Source organism: Mesoplodon densirostris, chromosome 2 (assembly GCF_025265405.1).
Source record: "Mesoplodon densirostris isolate mMesDen1 chromosome 2, mMesDen1 primary haplotype, whole genome shotgun sequence".
NCBI classification, from domain to species: domain Eukaryota; kingdom Metazoa; phylum Chordata; class Mammalia; order Artiodactyla; family Ziphiidae; genus Mesoplodon; species Mesoplodon densirostris.
Window position 1 is genome coordinate 22,591,001 of NC_082662.1, and position 22,931 is coordinate 22,613,931.

Sequence of the window (22,931 nt, forward strand, 5' to 3'; positions counted from 1 at the left end):
TGTGTGTGCACGCACGCGCGCATGTGAGAAGGCGGTGGGGATGTATGCGGGGGAGTGCGTGTGTGTGTGTGTGCTGCATTTGTGAATCAGTCTGTGAGAGCGGTGCTGAGGAAGTATGTGAAGGAGCGTGTGTACGTGGCTTGTGGGTCTGTGGTGGAGAGCCTGTGCATTCTATTTGTGCATGGGGGTCTGTGTGAGAAGGCGAGGGTGTGGGCCACGAAGGCTGTGCCGGAGGTTGTGTGTGTCTGCGGGGCGAGGGGGTGGGGACAGTGATTGAGAAAGACAACAAGGAGGGGACACCTGAGGGGGGTGTGAGGGAGAAACCGTAAGTGTGCGGGCGTGGAGGGTGTCGTGAGCACGTGCAGGAGGAGACGGTGTGACCGTGAGTGTGCACGACGCGGAGGGTAAGGTAGGATGTCAGGGTGCTGCTGAGGGTGTGGCTGCATGGCCTCGGCCACGGGCCGGGAGCCAGAGGTGGGGGCTGGCCCTGGGCCCAGGGTGGGGGGCTCTGATGGAGCAGAAGTTTCCTCAGAGTTCTCCCTGGAGCCATGGGCGCCAGATCACCACGTCCCCAGGCAGAGAGGTCGAGCAGGAGGCCCAGATGTGTGTGTGCCTCACATCTTGTCCACAGCGAAACCTCTGGGCATTTATTTGTCTTTGTCTGTGTCCGGGTGTGCACGCCTGTGCTTGTGTGCGTGCTGCCGGCTGTGTGTCTGTGCCTGTCTTTGTCTCTGTATGTATCTGGTCCTTTGTCTCAGTGTGTGTGGCGGTTGGTCTAGGCTTGCCCACAAGACTGTCTGGGGTTGTGTGTGTCTACGTGTATCTGTGCCTGTGGGGCACCGGGCGTCCTTGATCTGTGCATGTCTAAGTAGGGCTGCGAGCATCCCCCTGGACCGCCTGTTTGTATCTCTGTCTGTGTGGCCTTAGTGTGAGTGGGAGAACATCGTGCTTTGGAGACTGTGGGTCTAGATCTCGGTGTATCTTTAAGTGTGAGTGTGTGCTTGTGTATCTGCATGTGAGAGTCTGCCATGCGTTGTAGTATGGTAATGCTTATGTGTGCCTGTGGAAGGTGTGTTTGTGAGATCAAGGATCTCCGTGTGTCTCTGTGCCTCTGTGTGTGTATGTGTGTGTTGGGTGTGAGGGGTTTGTCACAGACTGGTGAGCAAGTTAATCTCAGACTCCGTGACACGTGGAATAAAATCACGCTCCCATAATGGGATCATTCGTCTTCCTGTCCAAGGAGAGAACCAACTCTTCACCCTCCGCCCTGGGGGAGCCAGTGGGGCCAGGGCCAGGCTTAGGCCCCTATGCAGGCCCCCCTGTGGCCTCAGCACCCTACCCCCACCTCTCCTCTGCCACACCAGGCTCATTCTGCCTCCAGAGTGCCCCGGTGCCCACTGCTGGCTGGGCTAGGTTCCAGGACATGTGACGGAGCCTTAGAGGCCTGTCCTGGGCCCCCCAGCCCCACCCACTGCTGAGGAGGGCCCTGCCCCAGATGGGAGGGCGGGTGCAGGAAGGAATCTTTGGGCCCCTCCTCCTCCCCGAGGGGAGGGATGAGCTGCAGGCCCGGCCGGGATTTTCCATCTCTCAGCAACAAGATTCCTGGTGAGCAGGCTGCGAGGCTTGGCAGGGCGCCTGCCAGAGACCCGCCCTCACCCGCCAGGACGCCTGGGTCCCCAGGGCCGGGCAGCAGCGGGTTCCCTGGGGAGCTAGGAGGGCCCCAGAACTTCAGGCTACAGCTGCCTGGGACTATGGGAAAGCCAGACCCTTCCAGGCTCCCACCCCCAACCACAGACGGGTCCTCAGCCCACCAGGCAAACCGCCACCCTTCTTCTGGCCTCTCCCCAGCCTCGGCCTTTGCTTCAGAAAGCAGACCAGCCACCCAGCACCACCCACTCCCTACCTGAGCCTCAGCGCACACCCAGCCTGAGTTCAAGACCTCACCTCTGGGTCTGAGGGCTCTCAAGGCCAGCACTGTGCTGCTTATCTCAGAATGGGGCTTCTGAGGACAGGGCCATGTGTCCCGCAGCTGTGAAATCCCTCTTGGTCTTAGCACTCCTTCCTGACTGAGCAGTCAGGCACCAGGAGAGGATTTCAAACTCAAGGCTGGGGAAATTGAGGCAGTGAAGCTCTCTGCTCTGCCTACCGTTACGAATCAGAGGCCAAATCCAGTAGTCTAGACACGCAAGTTCTTAATTCTGTCCAGCGGCAGTGGCTGCAACTCGTTCTTCCCCATAGGGGGTGCAATTTCGGGGGGGGCATCAGTTGGACGGAGAGGGGAATGGGCAGGTGGACCCCCCTCAACCCTCAGTCTTGGATGAGCAGCCGGAGAGCAGGTTTGGTAAGAGATTAAGGTCGAGGAGAAGAGAACCCAGATGCTCCAAGGTTTATGAGCCTACTTCTTCTCCCTTAAATTCCCCTCCAAGCCCCCCAGCCCTAGCCTGGTCCCTGCAGGGTCATGCTGTGGCCCCAGGCCAATGTCAAGGCCCTAACCCATCCATCAGCTGTTGCCAGGGAGTTTCCACCCCAATGGGTCCCAAAGGGAGGAGCTCAACTGACACTAGGGGCCCAGACTGACGGGGAAGGGGCCCTAAAGAGGCGGCCAACAGCCCCCTGCACCCTCCCAGGATGTAGGGGCTCACAACCTCCAGGGAAGAAGCTAGGCTGGTGGCTGGGGTCCAGGAGGAGGTGACCTCCCAGCTCTGGCACCACTCCCAGCCCCACCCTTCCAACAGGCCAGGAGACCTGGGATCCCATGGGGCCCTAAAGCTCACAGGGTGTGTGACCTTGGGCCGTTGCTGCTCCTCTCCAGGCCTCAGCCTCCCCACCACACAATGCAGGAAGTGGTTTGGATACCCCAGGTGTCCCCTCTTCAGCTCCGCTCCCTCAGTGCTCAGCCCTGCCCTCTCTCCAGCCCAGGGGTGTCACCTAGAATCTGGGTGACAGATGGGCCCATCTAGGCCAGATGGGGTGAGGCTTTGGCAGTTAACTGGAGGAGCCCCTGAAGCCACCCAAGTCAGAGCTGAAGAGTGTATGGTGCTCACTCCTCCACCACACACCCATTTTCCAGAAGAGTGAAACTGAGGCCCTGAGAGAAGGTCGGGGTCTGCACCAAGACCTGAGTTTAACTGGTGGGATGGTTAAGAGCACGGGTTCTGGGGACAGAAAGACTTAAGATTAAAATGTCAGCTGCAACAGAAACTTGTTATGTGAAGTCCCTGGCCTTCTCAGCCTCAGATTCCTCATCCATAAAATGGGCAACAGTGCCTCCCTCCTACGACTGCTGAGTTGAAATAAGAAAACGCATGTAAAGGGCTCAGCCAGTGTAGCAAACGCTTGGACAACGGTAACCATCATGACTGTGGGTAGTATTAACACAAAGCCAAGTGGCCGGGGGGAAGGGTAGGTGGGGTCCCGACCTGGCTCATCCTCCAGACCAGGAGGGCCAGCCAAATTCCTCGAAGCCCCCCAGCTGTCTCCCCTCTTCGTTAAAGGCCTCTCATTAGTGAGCCTGGGCACCTGCCCCTCCACACGTAATAAGCCTCATTAGTATCTTAGCCCCAAGCTCTGAGCCCAGAGTCTGTGCATGTGCACACGCATGAGGGTGGGGGGCTGCGACAGGCCACCAGCCAGGAGACAGCATCCCCGCCAACCACACCCCCTGCCTGTCATCAGCAGGGCCCGTCACCACCCAGCTTGTCACCTGCCTGCCTCGCACCCGCACCACCTGTCACCCACCCAGCTCGTCACCCACCCAGCCCATCACCTGCACCACCTGTCACCCACCCAGCTCGTCACCCACCCAGCCCATCACCTGCACCACCTGTCACCCACCCAGCCTGTCACCGGAGCTGCCTGACAGGCCTCTGGGTGGGGGACAGGAGATGGGGAGGAGAAGACCACAGGGGTGTGGAGCTGGGGGCCCCAGAGACCCTGTAGGACCCCCACTTCAGCTCGGCATCCTGCAGCATCACCATGGCAACGTCTCAGCCGCAACCACTTTCCCAAACATCCCCCGCCCCCCCACCCCCCACCCCCCCCAGGCCCTGCTCTTAGCTGAGCTGAGGCTGAGAAGAGCCTTGAGTGACAGCAGAATGGGACAGGAAGGAGGTGCTCATCAGCTGGCTGGCCTTGGCCATCCCTGCCCTCTCTGGACTCGGTTACTCCATCTGCAAAATGGAGGGGCTGGAACTAGGAGGCCCCTGTACAGCGGGTCATCCCTTCCCAGCCTGGATTTGCTGAGCCAGTGGCCAGTTAACCTGTGAAGGCTGGCGGGCGCGGGGTGCTAAAGGACAGGGGGTTCTGGGTTCTTCCACACTCCTTTGCCCTGGCCCAGCTCACACAGGCTGGGCCTCTGGCCCAAGCTTACATAGCAAAAGAAGAGGAGCAGGCTGGAAGGGAGAGGGGCTCTGCCACAGGACTGCCAGCTGGAGATGATGCCACAGTGGGTGACCCAAGGCTGAGGTGACCCCCACCTCCAAGCTGCATTATTTATAAAACCCAGAGCTCCTAGCTGAGCAACAGCTGCTGTGCCGCCCCTCCAGGGGGCACAGGCAGCGGTGGAAGGGTGGTGCCTCCCCGGGGGAGCTCCCTGGGGTCCCGGGCTCCCTCCACAGCTGGCCGGGGCAGGGGCTGAGGTGGGAAAGGAGCGGCCGCGCCATCCTTCCCCTCCCAGCCCCCTCTCCTCTCCTCTCCTCCAGGCAGGCGGCGATAGGATTACTTCTGCATGACTGCCCGCTCCACAGGGTTCCAGAGACCCTCCTGCCTGCAGCAATCTTTAAAATTCCTGTAGCCCGGCCTCGCTCCCTTTCTCCCCACAGTGAATGCTTCAGCTTCTACCGCAGTGTGCCCGCGGCCGCCACCACCACCAGCGAGCTGGCCGGGGCCCCAGGTCCCCGGAGCCATGGGCAAAGGTAGACCCATCCTCGGGGTGTCCCTCAGAACCCTCTGAGGCCCAGGCCCTGGCCCAACCCCTCCGGCCCCTGGTGCCCGTCCAGCCCCACAGGGCAAGGCTCAAGCTGGGTCAGGCTTGCCAGCTGCGCCAAGGAGGACCGGCACATACGTGCAAACACACCTGGTGGGTCTTGGCATGCCTGGCCACATCCTCTGCTGCCAAAACCTGGATGTCCCCACCTCTGCTCTAACCGCCCCCTCCCTAACCTCACTAATCCTTGCTACCCCTGGGGTGGGCAGACAGCTGGGCCAGGCCAGCGCCTGTGGCTCCCCAGGGCACAAGAAGCAGGCAGGAGATCGATCCACTGAATTTTTTAAGGATCTAATGGAGACTGCCTCCCCAGACTTGGGGCCTGGGACACAGGCGATCTCTCAGGGACCCCTCCCTCAGCATTGCAGTTGCTTCCTCTTTCAGGTCTAGGGGGTTGGGGCACCTTTCTAGGAGCCTTCCCCCCAGCAAGAGAAGAGGCACGAGGGGCCCCTGGGAAAGAGATGGGACTGGGGGGCTATGAGCAATACCCAGAGGCCCCCCCAGTCTCCCCAGCCCTAATGCAGGCAGAAGCAGCTCAGCCTCTAAATCACTCCCCTCATGCTGCCCTCTGAGGCGGATTCTGTGCATCTGTAATTAGGGGGTGGAACAGATGGTGGAGATTCCGTTTAAAATCATGCATCTAGTAAAGTAACCTTCACTGTCGGAACTGACTCCCAGGGAGACCAAGCCCCAAGCCCGGATCTGGGGGGGGTGGGAGGGGAAGCATGTCAAACCAGCACCTTCTCCATCTTTTTTCCTGAAGCTCCAGGCCCAATGTCCCCCTCAGGTGAGCCCAAGAAGAGGGGGATTTGGCAAGCACCTGAGAAAGCGCAGGCTGGGGGTAAATCCCCCTGCCCAGGCCCCCCCCCCAACCCATATACACCAGAGTCAGGGCAGGGCTGGGTACTCAGAGTTCTTGGCTGACACACCAGGATGACCAGGTGCCAAGAGCCCCCAAAGAGGCCCCAAACCCCCAAAGCCCAGGCCAGGGTGCCCAGAGCACAGGGTCTTGGGTGGGGCAGCTTTGAACCAGATGTACAGCCTCACTGTCCAGGAATGAAAGGCCTGGGGCAATGAGGGCGGGTGGAGATGCCTCCCCAGGCAGAGGAGGCTCTGGGAAGTGGGGGAGGACCAGGCAGCCGAGAACGAGAGAGAGCACAGAAGAGTGGGCCAGTGTGTCTGCAAGGCTAAGGCTATCTGGGGGGGATTTGGGGGAGGGAGGCTGGGGAGGACAAGGTGGGGTGGGGGAGCGGTAATGGAGAGCGCTGAGGAGGGAGGCTGTGCTGGAACATGTGATGGTGGTAGTGTGGCTGCAGGGTGAGGTGTGGGCGCAGGGCGGAGCTGCTCTGAGGGGTGACTGGGCTGGGGCTGCGTGTGTTTGCATATGAGTGCGGGACTGGTGTTTGGAGAGGGGTGGGGGCTGTCCCTGGGCCCTTGGATGGCTGAGGAAAGTACTGGAGCTGAAGCTTGCTGGGGAACACACAGAGGACTGCTTGTTTGCGGAGGTGCTGGGATGTGGGGGGGGGGTGTGCGTGTGCGTGTGCGGGGTGCGCATGCACGTGCACGGCCTGGAAGGTATGAGAAGCTGAGGGGACATTACTGTTCAAAGATGCACCGTGTCTGTGTGAGGTAAATGGTGTGGCTGCAGGGGTGTCCTCCTCTGCGTGGGTGTTGAGGCGGTGTGTGTACGTGTATGTCGCGGGGAGAGTTTGCAAAGGTGTAGGGGGCTGTATCGGTGTCTGGAGACGTGCTGAGCTGCAGCGGAGGGAAACGCTGGGGCCATCGGGAGAGTCTGTGGGTGTCTGGTTAGGTGCTGGGGCTCTGAGAACCTGAGTGTGCGGAAGGTATTAGGGCTACAGTAGGGTCCTGGGTGTACCTGGGGAGGTGCTGGGGTTGGAGGAGGAGTTGATCTGTTTGAGGATGTGGTAGAAGCCTTGTGTGTGTGTTGGGGTGTCTGGGGGTATATTGGGGGTCATAAACATCTGGGTTTTGGTTAAGTACTAGGACTGTAATATGTGTTTGGGTGGGTAGGCATGTAGTGCCTGTGTGTTTGGGGGTGTGCTGGGGCTGTGTGTTTAGGGGTGCTGGAGCTGTGAGTGGGAAGTGGTTGTGTATTTAGGAGGTATGAGGGGCTGGAGTTGGGCCCCTGTGCCCCGACAGGTGATGGGGCTGCGGGGTGAGGGCGGGTGCCCCTCTGAGGAGGTGAAGGGCAGAGTCCTGGCCTTTGCTTAGGGGCCCACCTGGGGGCTGCCCGCTAGAGCCCCTCTGCCGGGGGTGCCCGCCCACCCCCAGACCCCACGTCCGGGTGTCGAGACAGGCAGTCCATCTGTCTCTTCCTGTGCCCAGGCCGAAGGAGCAGAGCCCCCTCCTCGCTCCCTGGGGGGTGGCAGCAGATCCCAGCCCACCCTCTGCCTTCAGATGGTCGAGGCAGGAGCCTCCACAAAGCTGCCTGGAGGGCATCCCTGTGTTTGAAGAGGCACGGGCTGGGGGGTGGGGGGAACTGCACAGCAAATGGTCCTCGTGGAGGCTCCTTTGAAAACCACTGACGCCAGGAGAGGCGAAGAGGGAGGACAGGGGCGGGTATGTCTGTCCTTGTGCGTCTGTGCGGGTCAGCGCCCAACTGTGTGCCTTGGAGCCCCTTCGCGTGTGTTCATGCCGGTGGCCTCTGTTCAAGCAGCATCCTTGCCTTGGAAAACAGCCCTCCAACCCAGGCTACGAGCTCACAGCCTCACACAGGCAGCTACCCCCTCATCCATGCACCCTGCCTACACTACACTCACACGCAAACACCCCCCACACCTTCACATCTGCAGAACACTGCACCCTGGTACACATGCCCCTCAGCCCCAGGGTCCCAGTCCTTCACATGTGTATGCCCATGACACACACCCGCACGCTGCAAAGCCAGGTACAGCCACATGCACCTGTCACATATACATGCCTCCACACAGACATACCCGACAAGGAGCTGTCACACCCACCCCCACACACTCCACACACCTTGGGGAGTGGATCTCCCTGTCACACCCATATCCCACCTCATACGCACTCAGTCTCTCTCACACACATTGTAACAGACACTCACCATCCCTTATACCTGTACATACGTGCACATGTTTGTACATGTGCACACACACTCTCACCAGCTCTCAGCTCTTTCACACCAGCCAATTTCTCTGTGTCCAGGCCAGGCCCTGCAGGAGGGCTGCCCCTGGCTGAAAGTGTCTCCTGCCTCCCTGCCCTGCCAGCTAGGTCAGAGTGGGAGGCATACCCCCGCCACCCCCCCCATGACACCATGGCTCCCTGGGAACCCTGATCTTCCCCTCCAGAGAGAAAGAGTCCTCTCTCTGCTCTGGGGTGACTGCCACTGTTGTGTGAGCGTGTGACTGTGTATGTGTGTGTATCAATATATATATATATATTTTTTGCGGTACGCGGGCCTCTCACTGTTGTGGCCTCTCCCGTTGCGGAGCACAGGCTCCGGACGCGCAGGCTCAGCGGCCATGGCTTACTGGCCCAGCCGCTCCGCGGCATGTGGGATCCTCCCGGACCAGGGCACGAACCCGTGTCCCCTGCATCGGCAGGCGGACTCTCAACCACTGCGCCACCAGGGAAGCCCTATCAATATGTTTTGAGAAGCCACGATGAGGCCTGTGTGTCACTGCCTGTATGGGTAAGAAAGCATAGGGACAGGTTCACCAGTTATGTTTGTGAGATTCAAGATGAGTGTAAGAGCAGAGACGTGTATGCCACAAAATGTGTATTTGTGAGTGTGTGTGAGGCCAGGCCCCTGTGGACAGGTGTGAGTATGGGGAGGTGAACTTACACGAGGAGACACACAGTGAGGGTGAGTGGGGAGTGAGTGGGGAGTATTCTGGGATATTTTCTGAGACAAGAGGTACTGTACCTCTGTGAGTAGGGGTCAGGGCTAGGAGAGGCACCCTCCGCAACTCCCTCCCCCTACAAAGAGATCAGGGGAGAGGGGTCTCTGGGATCTGGGGGGAGTGTGTGTGTGTGTGTGTGTGTGTGTGTGTGTGTGTGTCTTCCTCTCTCTCTTTCTCCCTGACCTCTTTAGCAGCTGGAAACTGAGCCGGGGGTGGAAGGAATGGAGACTTGGCTGGCCTGGGGGTTTGGGGAGGGAAGCAGGAGAAAACACCTTCCAGATTCTCATCAAATCCTTGTTTGTGGTTTGTAGCCTTCAGTCTCTCCTCTCTCTCTCTCGGTCTGGGTTTCCCCCTTTCTTTATCTCTTCCTGCCCCTCCCTCTCTCCCCCATATCTCTCCTTCTCCCATCTCAGTCACCTTGTCTCCCCCCTTGGATCTCCCTGTCTCCAAGTCTCTGTCTCTCTCTGTCTGTTTCTCTCTCCCCAGGCCTTTCCATTTTTTCTGACTCCTGTCTCTGCCAGCACCTCTGTATGTCCGTCTCTCCCAGTCCTGGTCCATCTGTCCGTCTCTCTCCGTCTGCCTGTGCGTGGGTGTCTCTGTCCATCTGCTCCGCCACCCATCTGTCTGGTTGTCTGTGCTAGTCCTTCTAAGGGTGCCCACTCGCTCACCAAGACACCCTCCCCCAGGTCAGCAGAGGCCTCTCCTGGCTCAGGGGGCGGGGAGGGGGTGCAGAGCTGCAGCTTCTGGAAGCTTCAGTAGCAGCTGGGCTGAGCTGGGAGTTCGGGGCCAGCCAGCTGCAGAAGTGGCCCCTCCCCTGGGCTCCCAAGCCAAGGACCCCAGAGCAGAGAGAGGAGAAAGCAGGGCCTCACTGCAGTTCAGTCTGTGTGTGCGCGCGCGCGCGCGCGCGCGCGCGCGCGCGCGCGCGCGCGTAGGGGGCAGCAGGGGGCCTCACTTTGCCTTCGCTTCACCGTTCCCCCCAAAGCCAGGCCCTGTAGGAGAGGAAGCTTCAGTGCCCACCTCCCTCATTCCCTCACTAATGGAAGAGGCGCTGGGGATCCAGGAGGGAAGGGCTGGGGGATGCCAGGCCTTGGGCGAAGCCATAGCTTCCTGTCAGATGGGTGGGAGGGGGGCTCCTTCCCTCCTCCCTCCCAGGCAGTCCCTGGGGATCCCTCCAGTTCTGGTCCCAGCTCCAGACACGAGGGGCCCCATAGGCAGTTCTCACCAGCTCCCACAGGGACCATTCCTACCTCCCAGCTGCCCCAGAGCCTCTGACCCACAGGGATAAGGCGGAGGGGGGGTGGATCACAAGGGTGTCTCCTCCCTCCCCAAATGGAGGTTGGCTCTGGACATCTGGAGTTCGTGGCCTGTCTATACCCTGGCCATCCTGAGAGGCCCCAGGCAGTCCACTTACCATTGCCAGCCCAGCAGCACACACACACACTGCACCCCAGCACTCGTGGTCTACCACCACAGCCACTCCCTGGCCCAGCAACTCTGAGGGCTCAAGAGGAGCCCGACAGCCGGAGACCTGCACCCTACACTGACTGGGGGCAGCCTCCAGCAGGGCCCCGGCACAAAGCCAGCAGCTGGAGGAGGTACCCCTCAACACTTCCCAGGAGGCTCTGTTCCTCCTTCTCTAAGAAGAGCTCACAGTCCAAATCCCACAATAGATGGGGAAACTGAGGAAGGGATGGGATGACACAGTCAGTCATTCTTCCTGAGACCTTGGGGTGGGATCATGAATGAGGAATAGGGAATGAAAAGGACGCCGGGAATGAAAAGGACGCCGCAGGGGCAGAATCTGGCTCCTTCCTGACCTGCCACGGGCAAAGTCCATGTTGGCTGCACAGCCCTGCACAGCCCTACCGCTGGGCCAGGGCCAGGGGCTGGCTCCCTCCCTCTAGAGCTCTCCTTGCCCCTGGCTGGGCCCCCTCCCTCTCCTCGCTTCTGAGCAGCCCTCCCTGCCCTCTCCCTCCCAGCTCTGGCTCTCTCATCCTCAGCTCTTGGAAGCCTGACTCACTGTTTCCCCTCCTCTCTCCCCTCCCTCCCTCTCTCCCGGCAGCGGCGCCTCCCCCTCCCCTGGGGGGGCTCTGGCCACAAGGGTGCCCGCCTGCTCCTCTCCCCAGGCTCTGGCCCCCTCCGCACCCAGGAGGCCCCCTGCAGCTGTTCCAGCTCTCTAACTACAGAGAGGTGGACGGAAAGAGCCTAGGTCCCAGGCAAGCAAGGGGAGGGGGCCCCTCTAGACTGGATTTCCTCCTGTCAAACAAGGTGGGGGGATCCAACCGGATGACACCCCTGGTGTCTCTAACGGTCCTAATGTTCCCCGCTTTTAAAAGCCCGGTGCCTCCTGACACAGAGCGCCCACAACCTGTGGGGCGCTGTACCTGCCTCAGGCTCCGCCCCCAGGTCCAAAGAAGAGGTCGGCTCTGTTCCCAGACATTTGGGGAGTGGGGAGACGCTGCCCTGGGGCAGGAGCATTAGTCAAGTGACCCCTGGAATGCCCCTGTCTCCCCGTTCTCCCTCCTCCTGTGGGAGAGCTTCCTTCTCTCTCTCTCCCACCTGTCCTCCTCCCTTTTCCCAGAGACATTTGCTTGTCTCTCCTCCAGATACAATCCGAGCAGCATTTGAGCTTGGGTAAGAGGCTCTCAGTGCCCGCTCATTTTGGGCTGTGGGGTGGGGAGTGGCACATGCCTAGGCCTTCTTGGTCCCCTGGATGCCATCTCCAGGGGCTGTGATCCTGGCTCTTTTCCTTGACCGTTTTCTCTCTCACCCCCTCATCACTGGCTTCTGTCACCATCTTTTCCTCTTTCCACCTCATGTCGGGCTGTCTGGGTCTCTTTCCTCCCCACCTCCCCCAGCTCTCTCCCTGGGGGGCCCATCTGCTGACATTAGCAACAATGTTACCCTTGCTCCCCCCCTTCAGTTCCCAGCTCCACCCCATCCTGGCTTCCCCCTCCCCGGCTCTGTCCCAAGAGACCCAGGGGACCCAGAGGCAGAGCTGGGCTCCATCCCATAATGGTGAGTCTGCCTGACCTCACTAATCACACCAGAAGTGCCTGGGCATCTGGTATGAAGGCATGGCACCCTGTGGTCTTGGGTGGCTGGCCTGAGGCACAGAGCTCTGTATTCCACAAACCAAAAAAAAAAAAAAAAAAAAAAGAAGTTGACTTGGGGTGGGGCAGAGCAGAGAAGAGGGGAAGTGAGGGGGATCAGGTTTGCCTGGAGGAAGCCCCTGTCCAATGGGGAACAGAGGCAAGAGGAGGTAGTGGCTCGAGCCAGCGCTCCAGGCTGACTGAGAACAAGCAATGTCCCTCTGGGGCTCTGCGGGTCCAGATCAGCCCCCCCTAAAAAAAAAGGTCTTCTGCCAGGGACAGTTTGCCCCCCAAGCCTCCAGCACAGCCACACCAATCAGGTAAAGATCCTGTCTGTCTCTTAATCTCCTTTAGAATCCAAATCCATCCTCCCTACAGTACACCTCCACTTAGCTCAGCAGGGGGTTCCATAAGCCTCCCTGCCCAAATCTAAGCAGGTGGAATGGGAGGGGACAAAGCCCCCCAGCTCCCAAGCCCCCTCGCCAAAGGCCCCATCAAGGGCTGGGGAGCCATGCAAAACAATCCTGGAACCCACACACCTCCAAACTGAGAAGCAACGCTGTCCATCCACAGCACCTGGGGGTGCTGGGGCTCCCTGCCCTCACGACCCTGTTCCAGACCCCCCAGCCCAGCAACCATAATAAACAGCAAGCTCTTTTTCTTTATGACACCAAATTCCTCCAAGCCGAACAGCTCCTTCCATCACTACCTCAGCCATAGATCACATTAAAAACTCACAGAGGGCAACTTAAACACATCACATTTGTTTCTCTCTATATTATTTCAAAAGTAACGGCATTAAAAATGGATTTTACTACAGAAAATAAATATCAACACGTGGGCCGGGAGCCCAGGCAGGGGGAGAGAGCCCACCAGGAGAAGGTCCCTGAGGGCTTGGGCACAGCTTAGGCACTGACCAAGGAGGTGGCTGAGAGGACAGACTACACCCGGGGTGGGGTGGGGTGTGGGGGGAATGCCTGGGGAGGGGGCAATGCCCGCCCACCTGGGCACCTGCCCCAATGCCAGACCAAGAGGGACAAGAGTCACTGGTTTGAACTGGTCCCCCAGAGCTCATGCCCTCACTGATCTTTGCAACCTCTGGAGGGTAGGAGCTCTGGGGCAAGAAGTTCACTAGTCTCTAGGGGTTATTCCAACTATTGACACAGCAGAAGAAAAAAATGAATTCAACTTACTATCCAGTTTGATTTTCCATTACTATAAAAATATACATCTGCTCAAAGGAGGGAGATGGCAAGCTGCAGGCACATGCCACCTGGGGGGTCCCCCCCGCAGCTCACCACCACAACCCAGCCTGCCCCTCCAGGCGGCAGGGGTGGGGGCTGTGTGTGGGTGGGGGACGCACCAACTGGTAATCTGTCACCTACAGCCCCAGCTCACACAGCTACACACACCGGGCCACACGGAACAGGAACAAGCCAACAATAGAAACACCCCAAATGCTCCTGGCAGGACTCTGCCCAGGCCCGGGCGCATGCCCCCGCCCCGCCGGCGGCAGCAGCGGACAAAATGTGGCCACCCTGACCCGGAGGCAAAGCTTGTCCTCACACCCTGAGCTCTGCCCAGGGAGCTGGGGCCAAGTCCCGCCTGACACCAACTGGTCCGGCGGGAAACGCCTGCCCAGCCAGACAGGCACAGGCCCCCCAAGGGTCCCTCCTTGTGCTCAGGGGCCAGGCTGGTGCAGCCTGGCTCTACCTCCCAGGGTGACGCCTGGGCCCAAATTCAGCTGGCCCTGCCAGTCAGGCACTGGTGCAGAACGGAGGGCACCAGGCTCAGCCCCTCCCAGCCCAGCCCCAGGGCCCCCAAGCTAGGAGGGAGGGGGGACTCCCCACCCCTCCACATCTGGCCCTGGCCCCCAGGGTCTGCGGTAGAGAATTCCCGCCCCCGCTTCTCTCTCTCTCCCTCCTCCCTCTCAGTGCCCGCTGCCCGCCTCAGGGACGGCCCCAGCTCCCGCCTCCGGCCAGCAAGGCCCACATCCTTCCTCCCTCAGCTGGCCCCTTCGCCTGGCAGGAGGCTGGGGGGTCAGGCTGCTGGGGAACCCCTCCAGCTCCCATCAGTCTTCATCCCCAGCCCCCAAACTCTGGGTTGCTGTCCCTTTTCCTGTAGAACAGGAAACAAGGTTATTTCCTAGACTCAGAGCCAGCCCCCTGCCCCTCTGGCTCTGCCTGGGGACCAGGACCCAGCAGGGGAATGCGCCCGTAGCCAGAAGGCAGAGGGATTCTGCAATTCACCCCCAGCTACCGGCCCAGGGGGCTGACAGCTGTCACTCAGCACCCCACCCCCTGGGGAAGAGGGGGCCGATTCAATCAGAGCCTCAGAGGAAACGCATTGATAGGCGATTATTTATTTATTTATGCAAAAGTGAGCCGACTTTGTTCGCCAGGTAACCGGGCACGCGGCCCAACCCCTACGGCCCTGGCCGCCCCCAAATCCCTCCTCCGCCCCACACCCCCTCCGGGTCATTAGGTCCCCGCCCCTCAACTCCCAGAGCACCAGCAGAACCTTGGGATTTGGGGGTTGAAGGGGAGGGGCTCCTCCCTCCGCAGTCTCCCCCTTTCCCAGGGCCGTTCCTAAAATCCAGCCTTGTTCTCCGCTCCCACGGTCCCCCCCTTCACCCCCCCCCCCACATTCTCAGCAAGCTGGAGAGCAAATTGCAGTTTTAAATCCAAAGACGGAGGGAGGGGGAAGGAGGAGGGGGCGCGCGGCAGCGCTGGGCGCGCACCTCGCCCCCGAGCCGGGGGAGCCGCGGGGCGGCCAGGAAACCCGAGAACCCCCCCTCCCCGCCCCCCCTTCTCGTCCACCTCCCCCTCCCCCTTCCCGGCGCTGCCTGCCAGGCTTCGAGCCGAGCCCAGCCGAGCCGCGGGCCCCGGTGGAAACAAAGACCGATCGCACCGCGGGCACCGCAGCCACGGGGTCCGGCGGACCGGACCCGGGCGCGCGGAGGGGGCGCAGAGCCCCCCCGGTGCGCTGCACAAAAGAGCCCGGCCGGCCGGTCCCCAGCAGGGGTCTAGGGCTGGGGAGGAGGCGCCACTCACCGGAGTGCTGGGCTGCCGGCTCCGTTGGTCCGAGCCAGGCGAGGGGCTTTGGGGGGCGTCTGTCTTCCGGCCGCGGCAGCGACGCGGGCGCTCGGCAGCTGGGGAGAGCAGTCGTGGTGGAGCCCTGAGCCGCCCGCCGTTGCTGACAGCATGGCTCGCGCCTCGGCTCACATTCCCCGCCGCTAACTCCGCTGGACACGGCCCCCCGCTCCCGCGGCGCCCCCCACCTCGATCACTCCTTCGCTCTCTGCGCCCCCCTCGCTCCCCCCACCGCGCACACACTCTCACAGCCCTGGACACCCCCGCCCCCACCCCCCCAATTGCAAACCTGGGAGGGAACGCGCCCCGCGTAGTCCTCCTCCTGCTCCTCCTCCTCCGCCCTCCTCCCTCCTGCTCTCTCTGGCTGTCTGTCTGTCTCTCTGACTGTCTCTATCTCTCGCTCCCTCTGCCTTTCTCTGCTCTCAGAGCTGGGTGGGAAAAGGAAATGAGGACAGAAAGCAGACGCTGGCTTTGGGTGGTGGTAGCTGGATTCCCTCTCTCCCTCCCTCCCCCTCCTCCCCTCCCTCCTCCTGCCTTCTGCTCTCTCCGCTGCGAGCGGGGCTGAGCGCAGCCTGGCGGGTGGCTCGCTTTGCCCGCCCGCCCGCCTGTCTGTCTGTCTGGTCCGCCTCGCTCGCTCCCTCCCTCCGTCTCTCGCCCTCGCCCTGCCTGCCTGCCTGCCTCTCTCCGTCTCCGCCGCCGCCGCCGCTGCCTCTGCGAGCTCGCCTTACCTTCGCCGCTCACCATCCGGAACCCCAGGGGGGAGCGCGCGCGCGGCACGCCGGGACTTGTAGTCCCCGCCTCGGCCGCTCGGCGCGCGGGGCGGGCGGGGCGGCGCCAGCAGCTCCGACGGCGCGGCCGGGACCCTGCAGGGACCCCAGCGCCCGGGCCCCTCCGGCCGGGGCGAGTCCTGTTTTACCAAGGGGTGCTGTTTCTCCCCAAGGATTGGGAACGTTTCCCACGTTCCTAGTCCCCCGCGGGGGCTCAGGCTTGAGCGGAGGTTAGGGGCGGGAGCGAAGGGGCGGGGTCTGCGAAGGGAATGAGAGTAGAATAGGGAATCGAGGGATTTGCTAAAGGGCCTGCTACTTTCTGGGGCATCCCAATTAAATAAGAGAGGAAGAGGAAAGAGGAGAGGACCGGCTCCCTGAATTTGGGGTCGTTCTCCCTTTATGAAAAGGTTTCCTACTGAGTAAAACGCAAGGGTTTATGGCAAAAGGGCTGCTCTAGAAACCTCAAAGCCCACCAGCACCTCCTCCTCACTCAGTGACCCCGTCTCGAGTTCTGAGCTCTGGGTTTAGCGACCCCCACCAAAGCTTAGTGTTTCTAGAAGTCCAAGGGTGGCGAGGGCACAAATTCCTGGATAATCCACAGATCTCTCTCTCTCTCTCTCTCTCTTTCTCTCTCTCTCTCTCTCACACACACACACACCCCTTGCCTTCCTGAATTCGACTGAGCTTTTTCCTTGTGTCAGGAAGCAGCATTCAGATTCAACAGTTCAGAGCCCCTGCTGTGCCCAGGGGGCTGGACTCAGCACTTTCACCTACCTCCTCTTCAGGTCACATCTGTTATCCAGCCCCTCGCTCTGGGCCCCCTGCCTGGCCTATCCCCACAGATGGAAATGTGCACTGCCAGGGCCTGGTTACCAAGGGGAGGTATCTGGACAGCTCAGAAAGGAAAACTGCTGCTGCTGCCATTTACTGAACACCGCAGGGTTCTTGAGTCCTGCAAAGACCTGGTGAAATGGTATTGTTATCATTTCCATTTTAGAGATGAGGGCACTGAGGCCCATGACACCCACTGAAGAAGTGGTAGAGCCCAGCCAGACCAGGATCCATTTCATTCCAAAGCCCACTGCTTAACCTCTGGGCCGTGGCAGGGAGCTTTGACTCCCCAGGTCTCTGTCTGACCTTCTCTCCCAGTGTCTGTGTGTCCTCCCTTGGCACTTCAATTAGACAAATGTTAACTGAGGTGTGCAGGGCTCACAGGGGACACGGAGATGAATAATGCATGGTGGCTGTCCAGTCCTCAGTGTCTACCAGCACCGGCCCTGACTGGTCCTGCGCTAGTCCCACTTCATTTGTGTGTCTGACATTCCTTTGTCCAGTGTCTGCTGGCTTTTTTCTGTCTTGCCCCATGTCTGAAGTTTCTTCAGCGGTGCCTTTGTCCTTGGCCCACCTGTTTCTGACTCTTCCTTTGGCCCTGCGGGGTGTTGCGAGGTGATGGCCAGCATGTGACAAAGGCAGGCGGTGTCATTTTGCCAACTGCAGCTCCCTGTCACCACCTTCCCTACACCTCCACCCCTCCCAAGCCCCTCCTCTAGACAGTCTGGAACCCCCAGAGGGCGAAAGAGGGGATCTAGGGGGCACTCTCTGATGGCCCTTTGCAGGGACCGGGGGCACAGCAGCCATGGGAGAGGTTTAGGGTCTAAATAGTACACCTATTGATCTGGCATCATGGTGCTGGCATGGCCAGCTGCAGAGGCCCCCATTTGGGAGCAGCTTCTCCTTGCAGGCAAGCCCTGGGTTCAAAGATTTATTCATTGAATGGGAACAATTATAAGGTCAGATATTAATGAAAGCAGTGGTTAAAGTCGTTAGGGGCCCTTTGCATCTCCAAAGCCTGAGTCTAAAGTTATCACAAATAGATGGGACTTTGGCATCTTGCACCAGGTGGTCCCCCACTGGCAAGACTTATCACTGGGGAGTGTAGGAGAGGCCCAGGTTCCTCTTTCTTTTACCCCCTCACAACATCCTTACCTATTAGGCTCTGCCCAAGGGCATGAAGATCCCACCTAAGCTGAATCAAATTTGGGGAGGGAATTGGGTGGGCATACAGGATAGCTTCTGGGAAATAGGGAGCCCCAGGTAGATTGGGATGAAAAGGCATTTGGGAAAGGCATGGGAGGGGAGAGTTTAGGTCATAAGGTGCAAGGTTAGTAGGGCCCATGGCTCCAAGAGTGAGAGGGGAATAGAAGTTAGGTGGGGTTGTCCATGCATTCCCCTCGCACTCCAGGCTGCTTCAGCAGCCCCGTCCCCAGACAGGGTGGGTGCTCTTAGTCCCCAAGGTGTTGGGCATAGCTGGAAACCAAGCATTACAAGGTTTTCCAGTCATTTGGAGGCTGGTCTTTCTCTTGGAGCCTCTTAAAATTGTGTTGGGTGAGGGGGGGTGGTCTTCCCAAACTCAAGCTGTCTTCCTGTAGGTGGCTGCTGCCACCTAGTGTCTAATTGCCATCTCTGCTTCACCAGCCTAGTCTAAAAGGGGGCTACCCAGTCCTCAAAAACAGCATCTGGGGTCACCTCAGGCTGGGCAGGGTAGCTATAAGCTCCCAGAGAAAGCAGACTTGAAAGAGGGGACCCAGGTTCTGGAAAAATCTGCATCATCCTTTCTGGGTTCTGCTCACTCCAACCATTTTTGATTCAATGTAAGCAGAAGGTGGTATAGCTAGACCCCAGGAAATAGAGGTGAGAGTCCAGAGGTAAAGTTGTGGGGCCTAAGGGTTTGGAGGCCATGTGGAATAGGAGCCAGACAGACCTGGTTCTTTTTTTTCAGCTGTGCCAAGCGGCATACAGGATCTTAGTTCCCCGTCCAGGGATCGAACCTGGGCCCCCTGCAGTGGAAGCGTGGAGTCCTAACCACTGGACTGCCGGGGAATTCCCCAGACCTGGTTCTGATTCTGCTTTTACTTGTGTGTCCTTAAACTTTCTGAGTCTCAATTTCCACGTGTGTCAAATTGAGGAGTAATCCTTTCTCTGTGTTACAGGCAAAGCTGTTGAGAAGATTTACTGAACACATGGATGTGAAAGCACTTTGAAAACTGGCACGGGCATGCTGAGGGATTATTAAGTCATGATAATAATAATGACAATAACTGAGAGGTCACAGCAGCCTGGAACCAGGCCCCTGGAGCTCCTGGAAAGGTCAGAGTGAAGGGAGCCTTGCCTTCCCTGACTACAGAAGTTCTGGGGTTGGTCCCACTCTTGGAGCTACCTCAGGAAAGGTCTGGATTGCTGGAGAGGGATTCATCCCAGTCCACAGAAGGAGAAACTGGGCCAAAAGAGGTTGAGGGCCTGTCCTGAGCCACTGAGCTACTGATCCAGGAACAAGAGGCCCGTTGGACTGGAGCCATTATGGCCTTGGATTTCCCCTCCTCTGGATGGGAACGGCTCAGAGCTGGGGCCCAAGAGACCATGGAAGCAGGAAGCCCTCCTTCATTGTGGTACAGTGGGAACCAAGGCCCCCAGGTCCCCATTATCCCTCCTCATGGGCTAGCTTCCCTGCACTCGCCCCTCCCTGAAAGTCCTCCCACATTCCTCCAGGCAACAGGAAACCCCAGCTGCAGCCCAGACTTCAAACGGCTCCTCCCTCTGGGCAGGGGGTGTGGGAGGAGAGGCCAGAGGCCAGAGGGCAAAGGTCAGCTTTGTTCCTGCCCGAGGTGGTGAGGGACCCAGGGGGAGAGAGAGGGGGGCAGGGTAGAGCCCTTGACAGCCACACTGCATGTGTGTGTGTGTGTGTGTGTGTGTGTGTGTGAATTCCTGTGTCCATCAGGGCGTGCATGGTTCTAACTGTCAGCCTGTGTCTGGGGGTAAATGTGTGTCCTTGGTTTCCTTTTGGCTCGAGGACCTGAGTTATATGTCTGAGTGTATGTCAGTATGTGTTTGTTTCTCTGGGTGCTCAGCCTGGCGTCCCACTGACATGTCTGTAGGTGTCATCACGTGTGTTGATATGTCTGGTTCACAGGTCTGCCCAAAGCTCTGTGTTCTCCTATGAGTGTGACCTGGTGTGGTTCTTTGTGTCCAAGAAGGGTGTTCCTCTCCCACCTCTTCCCCTCCCATCCTTCCTCCGTGTTGGTCACCACGGGGTTCCTTCTGGAAGGTGAATCTGACTCTGTTATTACCCTGCTCAAAACCCTTCAGTGGCTTCCGTGGCCCAAGGTTTGGAATCCTAGCCCGAGGGCAATGGCAGACAAGACCCCCTGCCTACCTCGTCATCTTCATCTTTAGCCACTGATCCCCCTCAAATTTTTCACTCCAATCACACCTACTTAATTGTAACTCTCTGCACGGTCCCATTTCCTGCCTCTGAGCTACTTAATTCTGTCAAGTCTGGAACGCCTCTCTCTTGCTTGCTGCTTGCTTGCTTGCAAACTTTCACTCATTTTTCAGGTCTCTGGTGGTGAAGCAACACCTCCACTGAGACTTCCCCCTGCCCAATTGAGTTAGGAACCTCCCCTGTTCTCCTACGTCATCTGCCTGTGCCTGTCCCCTTCACCCTCACCATCATCAAATTGTGAGATTTCTGAGAGCAGGAACCGTACTGAATTGCTGTCTCTCCCATTCTGATGGATTGGGAGGCTCTAAAGGGACCTGGTCCTCCTGTCTCAGAGGAAAGTTTTGGATGTAGTGCCCAGAGTGACCACTAGAGGGAGTATGGACACCACTGCAAGACCACCCGGGGTGTGTGTGTGTGTGTGTGTGTGTGTGCGCGTGTGTGCGTGCGCGTGCGTGTGCGTGTGTGTGTGTGTGTAATGGATGTGGATGGCCGGGTAGAAGGGAGGCTTTGATACTGTACCTGGGAAAGAACTCTTGGAGTGGATAGTGGGTCCACCCAGCTCAGAACTGGAGCAGTGGGATCCAGAATAGACTCATCCCAATAGGTCCTGAGGCACCGAGATTTTTTCTCTCTGACTTTTCTCCACAACTCAGGGACCATAACCCTTGGTTTTCTGACCCTCCTACCTCTTGCCTCTGACCTTCCAACCATCTTCTTATATGCCTCATCTTTTCCCTCAACCCTCCCATACATAATTATTTGCTCTTGCCTGACTTGGTCTTGTTCTCCCATACCTCTGGACCTTTGCACATGCCATTCCCTCAGTGGGAGATGATCTCACCCTCTGGCTGCTTCATCAAGCAGACTTTTCTTTCACCTCCTCCAAGAAGTCTCCCTTGGCCTCCAGACTGACCTTGCCCCTAAGTGTTGCAATTGTTTTTTGTTTGTTTGTTTGTTTTTTGCAGTATGCGGGCCTCTCACTGTTGTGGCCTCTCCCCTTGTGGAGCACAGGCTCCGGTGTTCAGGCTCAGCGGCTATGGCTCACGGGCCTAGCCGCTCCGTGGCATGTGGGATCTTCCCAGACCAGGGCACGAACCCATGTCCCCTGCATCGACAGGCAGACTCTCAACCACTGCGCCACCAGGGAAGCCCTGCATTTGTTTACTGTTCTGTCTCCTGGACAGGACCAGCCTACAGAAGACATCAGTAGATGTGTGTGAAATTAATAAATGACTTGGCTCTTTTATGAAAACAGTCCTCAGCACATATGGGGCTACCCCCACCCCCTATCCTCCCTGGCCCTGACTCTGGTTTAGTATTATACTTTCCCATGCTGCTCCATCAAATAAAGCAATGTGACACAGAGGGATGCATAAGACTTTGAAGTCACACAAACCTGTGTTCAAATCCTGACTCTCTCATCCAGCTGGATGACCTTGAGCAAGCATTGTAGTCTTTCAGAGTCTTTGTTTCCACTTTTGTAAAACGGGAATAATCATACTTCTGCACTGCCTCATGGCGAGGCTCGCATGTGAAACATCCAGCATTAGTCAATTAGGTGTCCTCCTCCCCCACCATGAACTTGGAAATAAAATTGCCCTCTGAGTCTTAAGCCAGTAAAATCACGCATCACAGAAGAGAAGAGCCAGGTGGGGGAGTGAATGAGGCGAGAGATGGTTTTGTAAATGACTGAAGGGTTTTGTGAACGGTGGAAACCGCAATCAAGGTGACCCGCCTGTAATCTCAGGGAGGCAGGGCGAGGATGTGATTGAAATTGAGAAAACAGAGGCCTAATCAATTGCATTGTGCTCTATCTGAAGGGAACAGAAGGATGCACAGAAAAGGGGGTGCAAGGGAGAATTCATTCGGTTGCACCAGAGGGAGGGACAGGGAACCAGTAGACATAGGGATTCCAGGCTCAGGTGGCTCTTGTCTCTGCTGAGGAGTCATGGGGGCCTGGTGGACTCCAGGTGGCTCACTGTCCTGCTGGGCCTCCATTTAAACTAAATGGACATTCAGGTGCCAGGCAGAGCCCCTTTGGGCAGACAGAAATAGTCTGGTCCCAGGAAAAGACTCTAGAGACTGAGAGCACTGATTTTGGAGTCAGAGGACGTGGTTCAAGCCCCTGCTCTGCCATTATGTCCTATAATCTATTTACTTCACTGTGCTTCAGTTTCCTTATTAGTAAAATCAAGATATAATAGCCCTCACCTTATAGGGCTCTGTGCACTTAGTAGGCTGCATGCACTTAGTAGGATGTCTGGCATAGAGTAAATGATTTGTAAGTGGTAGTGACAAAGACAGCTAACATGTATTGTGCGTTTATTTCCATTTCAAAGATGAAGAAATTGGGGCTTGGAGAGATAAATAGCTTGCACTAAATGGCACAGCTAGCAGGTGGTAGAGGCAAGATTCACAATACTACACTACAGCTCCAGAACTGTGCTCTTATCTGCTTACTCCACGGCAGGTGAAAACACTAGGCTTCTGGTTTATACATCAGGCTCTTGTGAGTTTGGTTGGCCAGAGACCATGGCCTTCTGGAAGCCTTGGCCCCTGAGAGTTGGAATGTACAGAGTTAAGGCTCCGACTCCTGTGACCACTTCTCTAAGCAGCCACTTGGCTTCTACCCATCTTATCGCTCCTGTTCAGCCATCCCCAGCACAGGGCTCAGCACAGGGCTGAGCACAGGGAATGCTCCATCTGCACTGGCCACCTCATCCACTTTCCTTTAAGTCACTCAGCTTGGGGGGTTTCCAGGGACTCCTTCTACCAATATTTCGAGAGAGAAGGATCACCCAGACATCCACCTGGGGCAGATAGGATCTTTTCC

At 58.4% G+C, this 22,931-nt stretch overlaps 1 protein-coding gene across 3 annotated transcripts in view; it reads right to left on the reverse strand.

Annotated features, from left to right (window-relative positions):
* Nucleotides 1-15,804, reverse strand: part of AHDC1 (AT-hook DNA binding motif containing 1) — a 65,076-nt gene extending 49,272 nt beyond the window's left edge. For 2 of the 3 annotated variants that reach the window (XR_009531101.1, XM_060089241.1), the window contains exons 1-2: nt 15,342-15,543; nt 15,014-15,111 (exon numbers count right to left, since the gene is read on the reverse strand). The gene's annotated coding sequence lies outside the window, so the exon portion shown is untranslated. Of the gene's footprint in view, nt 1-15,013; nt 15,112-15,341; nt 15,544-15,780 lie in introns of those variants that run through there. The other variant, XM_060089242.1, reaches the window with a different exon arrangement.
* Nucleotides 15,805-22,931: the final 7,127 nt, after the last annotated feature.